Source organism: Vicia villosa, linkage group LG4 (assembly GCF_029867415.1).
Source record: "Vicia villosa cultivar HV-30 ecotype Madison, WI linkage group LG4, Vvil1.0, whole genome shotgun sequence".
Classification (NCBI taxonomy): Eukaryota; Viridiplantae; Streptophyta; class Magnoliopsida; order Fabales; family Fabaceae; genus Vicia; species Vicia villosa.
The window spans coordinates 153,659,693-153,665,856 of NC_081183.1; the positions used below are offsets into that span (position 1 = coordinate 153,659,693).

The 6,164-nt window shown below is 40.9% G+C and overlaps 1 long non-coding RNA gene across 1 annotated transcript; it reads right to left on the reverse strand.

The window, feature by feature from the left end:
- Window positions 1-313: 313 nt before the first annotated feature.
- On the reverse strand, window positions 314-1,032 carry LOC131595559 (uncharacterized). Its single transcript, XR_009281945.1, has 2 exons — window positions 893-1,032; window positions 314-788 (listed from the first exon to the last, which is right to left on the reverse strand). It is a non-coding gene; the product is annotated as an uncharacterized LOC131595559 (long non-coding RNA).
- Between the last annotated feature and the right edge of the window lie 5,132 nt (window positions 1,033-6,164).

Here is a 6,164-nt window from a genome sequence, read left to right on the forward strand (position 1 = left end):
AGAATTAAGATGGGATTCAAATACCATTCATTCAAAGTCAAGGTTTAAGACTATTTGGCTCAAGATTCAAGATTCAAATTCAAGTTCTTTTATGTCCATTTAAAGATACAAACATCCGATTTCTACATGTTCAAGTTCATCATTCAAGATCATTCACCAAACTTACAAAAATTCATACAATCCATTACAAAAAAATCTCAAAGTCCAAGCCCTTTGTTAATTACAACCCATGTTCAAATTACAAAAGCCATAACATCATTCCAAAATCCATACATTCTAATATCCAAATTTCCTTTTAAATATCCATTACACATTCATTCAAAAGTTCCAAATATTCAATACCCATATTATACAAAAGTTCATGTCCATTACAAAAAACCTATATCATATTCATTACAATCCATTAACTTGCAAATACAAACATTCAAGACAAAATCCAATTCAAAGGTGAACAAAGGTCACCGACCCTGCATTTCAAAGCCCATGAATCGGTTCAAGAAGTTTGACAAGAACCGAGCTGCACCGCAAAAACTCTCGCAAACCGGTTCAAACCTGCAACTATAATCAAAACTACAGCAAGAGGAAAAGGTTGAACCGCTTCGGTGAACCACAACTAAACCGACCCTACACTTCTCCAAAAAACGGTAGCAGCAATAGATTCAAGAGATCCCTGCATAACAAAAAGAAATGGAATCCATAACAAACTCTCGCTGAATCTTCACTCTCTTCTCCAATCTTCATCACCTCTTCAACCTCTTGAAGATTCTCTCAGAAAATATCGATTCTCTCTGCAATTCATACACAAAAAAAAAAAAAACTCAGAAAAAGAGATTCTCAGTAAAAGTTCACAACGGAATCGATAACAAAAGGAGAAGCAAAAAACGTAACAAACTTTTCCTCGAGTCTTCATCTTCATCCTCTCTTCAACCTACAACGTAACAACCAGGACCTTCACCGTCTTCAATCATCATCTTCCTCAGAACCTTCAATTTCGCAGAATCTTCATAACCAATCTTCATCATAATAACAGAAAATCCCTAATCTCCATTCAATCTTCGATCTCTGGAGATTCATAAACCTTCACTCTCAATATTCATCACTATCACTCACAAGAAACTCACAGAAAATCAATCAACAAAAATCTTCATCTTCTTATCAGTTCTGCGTCAATCACCAGTATCGATCTTCATCGCACATCTTCGCACCTCGCAACAGTCACGCAACGCTGCATCCTCGAGAACTCTTCACATACATCAATTTTTCGTCTTCGACAGCAATTCAATCACTCTTCAAATACTCTCTGCAACGTCTTCATTACCGCTGTATAAGGTCACGCATCACGTTCTTCACACATCAAGTTCACGGAAACTTCATCTTCACGAGCTTCACGCAACTTAATCATTAGCCGGCATCAGGTTTCGCATCCAACAACAACGACGTAACAGGGAGGAATTTAGAAACGCAAAGGAAGAGACTTAATTCGGAGGAGACGGAGCGTAAGACTCGAAGACGCAAACCTGAGCAACAACCTCCGATCTTCTTTTGCTTCTCACCGCAATCGAAGCCGCGTGGGACGGTCTCCGATAGGAAAGTCTCCATCGCCGTTTTGCCTTTTATCATGTTGCTTGAATCGATATCGGAAAGGAGGACAAGATAAAACAGAGACGAAGAGACGAGAGAATCGTTGTCTCGCGGTCGTTTCGTGGCGGTGACTGGGAGGTTGATCGGAGAAGTTTATCTTCGCCGCCGTCGTGAGAGAGGGAGAGAGGATTTGTTCACGTGAGAGCTCAATAGCCACAAGTTTGTAACCCTAATTTTTCCCCTTTTCATTTAATCTTTCCATTAACATTGCTTTAACTGATTTCATTAGCATTAATTGGAATTACATCGAGATTTGATTTGTGATTAAGGAAAAAATCTGAATAATAATAACTTGGATCAATTTTGGACTTAGAAAAATCTGAATAATCATAATTGGATCTACCTTGGGCCACACGAGTTCCTCATTCACACCCCCCTTAGCCCAATTCACACGTTTTTGTGTGTACAGAAACTGAAAAAAGGAACTTTGGGCCTTGATTCCTCAGCCATGCTCCCAACTGCTAGCCTGTACCTTATTTCTCACTTTTTACCCCCTGAGTCCATTTCAATTTCATGTTAGAGCTAGATTTTCACATAGTTTTCTTCTTATTTTTTCTTAAGAAATAAAATGACATAAAAACAATTACGTTTGTTAGATTTTTAGCATTTATAAAAAGATAATAAAAACATGTACTATTTTCCGTGTTAGATTTAATATTTTGTACATAATTTTGTTCTATTGTCTTAGATAAAAACACCATGAAAAATAATATTCTTGTTAGATTTTGTTCTTAGAATTTAATTAGAATTTTACCTCTATTTTGTTTCATAATTCGATTAAGCAACTTTGTTCGCCTTTCCTTGTTATTTCTAATAAGTGTGATAGCTTGTGCAAGGTACTTTGAGAAAGTTCGATTGGGATTCCATTGCGTTGTGTTCCACTTTATTTGTGGGACACAAACTTATTATTGATCTCTCATCCATCAAGATGTATTCCTGTATTGTCTGGATTGTATTTCTTGCAGGTTGCTTGTGTGGTTGTGTTTGATACGCACCACATAGTGGTTGTGATTTATTTTCACACTGCATCGCTTTGACGCTTATGCTGGACTCCTGGCTCTGCTGGATGTTAGATTACGTGAAGTTTCTTAGTTCTGCTTGCGTTGCTAGCTCACTGCGGATTTGCTATCCGCTCGGTATCCCCTTTGTCCTTTTTACTCTTCTGCGCGTCATATGATGCCATGAGAAGTAGGGTAGGCATGCAACATCATTCTTAACATGAGAAGTAGGGTAGACATTCATCTGGCCAAGCCCTCGAAAGAGGCTCTGTTTTTGTTTGTTTATTATTCCCTGTTTCTTTCTTTTTTACTTTCCGCCTGTCTCGGGTGGCTTTCCCCGTTGACAATAGCTTCGGGTGGCTTTCCCCGTTAGCTAACAGTCTGTGGTGTCCCTGTCTCGGGTGGCTTTCCTCGTTGACAGTAGCTTCGGGTGGCTTTCCCCGTTAGCTAACAGTCTGTGGCGTGTTTATCTCGGGTGGCTTTCCCCGTTGATAGTAGCTTCGGGTGGCTTTCCCCGTTAGCTAAGAGTCTGTAGTGTATCTATCTCGGGTGGCTTTCCCCGTTGATAGCGGCTTCGGGTGGCTTTCCCCGCTAGCTAAAGCACTTCCCCTGTCCCCAGGTCACTACTTCGGTAGTTTGCTTGCTTTACGAGTTGAGCTCGTTTGTGTGGTGCATTTGCATTGTTTACTACTTCGATAGTTTGTTTGCTTCTCGAGCAGAGCTCGATTGTATGATATCTTTGTGACGTTTGTTCATTATTTTTGTATCTGCTATGCCTGTTAGTATGATATCTTTGTGATGCTTGTTCACTATCTTCTTATCTGCTATGCCTGTTAGTATGATATCTTTGCGATGCATGTTCGCATTTTTATTTGTGATGCTTGTTCACACACTTGCACATGTATGCCTGTTACATGTTGTTTGCGATGCCTGTTCGCATTATCATTTGTGATGCTTGTTCACACACTTGCACATGTATGCCTGTTACATGTTGTTTGCGATGCCTGTTCGCATTATCATTTGTGATGCCTGTTCACACACTCACATTCGTGTATGCCTGTTACATGATTGTCTTTCTATCTGCGATGCCTGTTCGTATGATATCTTTGCGATGCCTGTTCGCCTGTTCTTATCTGTGATGCCTGTTCACATGCCATGTTTGCTAGGATCTTTGTGACGCTCCTTGTTTGCATGCTCCCTTAGGGTGCTCGGTTCCGTTTCTCTAGGAGACGCGAATCGAGATAGAAACAGAAACTTTTGGGCCGAACTACGGCGCTCTGATTTCTCCACTGCACATTGGAGGTACGTAGGCACAGGGTACGAACACCCTAGCGAGCGAACTTTTCTCTTTTCCTTTATTTTGTTCGAACTTTTCTCTTTTCCTTTATTTTGTTCGATCTTTTCTCTTTTCCTTTATTTTGTTCGGCCTTTTCTTCTTATCTTATTTTCCTATTATTTGCATGTTTCCTTTTATTTGTATATCTTCCATTGCATGTTTCCCTTTACACATAGCATGATACACACACACACACCCTTATATTAGAAAACTAGCAAGAATGGATCCTGTGGAGTACCACAGACGTGAGGGGTGCTAATACCTTCCCCTCACGTAACAGACACCCTTACCCTTTCTCTGAGACCATTGCTTGTTATTTGGTTTTCTTCGATATTTTCCATTCCTGTATGTAGGATAAATAGATGTTCGATGGCGACTTCATTGTTTTGTTTCGATGAGTTTTCCAGTTGCGTCAGCTGGCGACTTCACTGGGGACTTATCCGAGTGTCGTTCCTAGTTCTTGCTTGATTTCCTTTCTGTGGTTGTTTGTGTGTTTACTGCTAGGATCATTGTATATACTGCTTGCATGCATTTGCATTTATGTGTTTACCGCTTTCTCTTCTGTGGTTGTTTGTGTGTTTATTACTCGCATCATTTGTATATACTGCTTGCATGCATTTGCATCTATGTGTTTACCGCTTTCCATATTCTGGATATACTGTTGTGCTGGCTGGTTGTTTTCCTTGGCGGGCGGGATGTTACTATGAGGTAAAAGGTCCATTACCCAGACCAAGTACACATTTAGATTAGAGTGGATAGTTATGTTGGCTCTCGTGGCGCCTGGCACGTAGAGTTGGCATAACATACCACAACCAGGAGAGAACTCGGTGAGGCGATCCTTGTCCGGCATGCTTATTGCCGTAGGCAGGCGCTCTCATTGCTTGTTCGAAATTCCTGGCGACCATTAGGGACATCCTGTGTGTGTTTAGGTTTCCTACCTGTGAGGTTTGGGATGGGACAGGAAACCGTGGCTCCTACATACCATTTACTTCTCCAGATTTGGGGTCGGACCTTTATTTGGTCTGTTCTCATTGTGCCCGATATTTTGGTATTCTGAAACGACGGCGGAGCTTTGATCCTATTACTTTTGGTTCTATTCAGACGTGGTACAACAGGAGTGGTTCTATCAGCGGTTAATTGGTCCTTGGTGTCCTGAAACTACGCCGAACCTTTGAGTCTGAGCAGTGTGATTTTGCAGCAGTGCAACTACATCCAGTATTGTGGTTCCCACAACCTTGCATCATTGCATATTTACTTTCCAAAAAAATGATGTACAAAAATAATAGCATACATGTTCCTTCCATTTCCAAGGAATCATATCTTTAAGCCTCGTGCCGAGCTTTTCCATCTCTTTGTTGCCAAAAATCAAAACACGAGGATTCCTTGGAAATTGAATGAACATGGCATTGCACTCATATCATGCATCCCATACATATCATGCATAACAGGTGTTCAGGCTTACGGATCTCTTATCCAGACTTGGTATTCTCTCCAGACTCAGATTTGACTTGTTCCTATTGTGTGCCCAAAGATCAATCGTGAAACAACTTTGTGAGGTCACCCAGATGAAAGCTCAGTTGAGGTTGTTTATGAAGGCATGCAAGTTATGACTCGTGCTCAAGGACTCTTATTAAGAAAAACTCAAGGATCACTTCGTGGATCTCTTCCACAACCTTGCAGTTTCTGAAGCTTCTAGTCAGCGGCTAATCTCTTTTCTCTCATGAATTCAAGGGGTATGCTCCGTCTGATTCTCATGTCTTATGCCCAGTGGCTTCAATGCTTGCTTTATTTGCAACTGGTTAAGCTCCGTACGGTGTGGATATCTACAAATTCTCTGCTTGAGGACGATGAAACTAGGTGTGAATTCTATTCTAGGGCGCCTGGTCATGATGTTAATATCTACAAGTCTTTGAAATTGCTTGGGGCTCCCGCACGAGGGATAAGCAAGACATTGTCTATCTTGAGCATTGCACCATTTGCATTGCTCGAATCCCTAAAGTACTTACAAATTCCGTGTGACTTCGTCAGAATCTTCTGCCAGACAGTAATCAAGAGTGATCTGCAAAGAGACACCTCTCATTCTCAAGGTTCTGCTTTATATTCCGAGTCACCTCCTCTTTTGGAGTTTCCTTTTCAGTATCATTTGCTTGTCAACAGAGACAGAAAGAATATGAGAAACAAGCTAATGT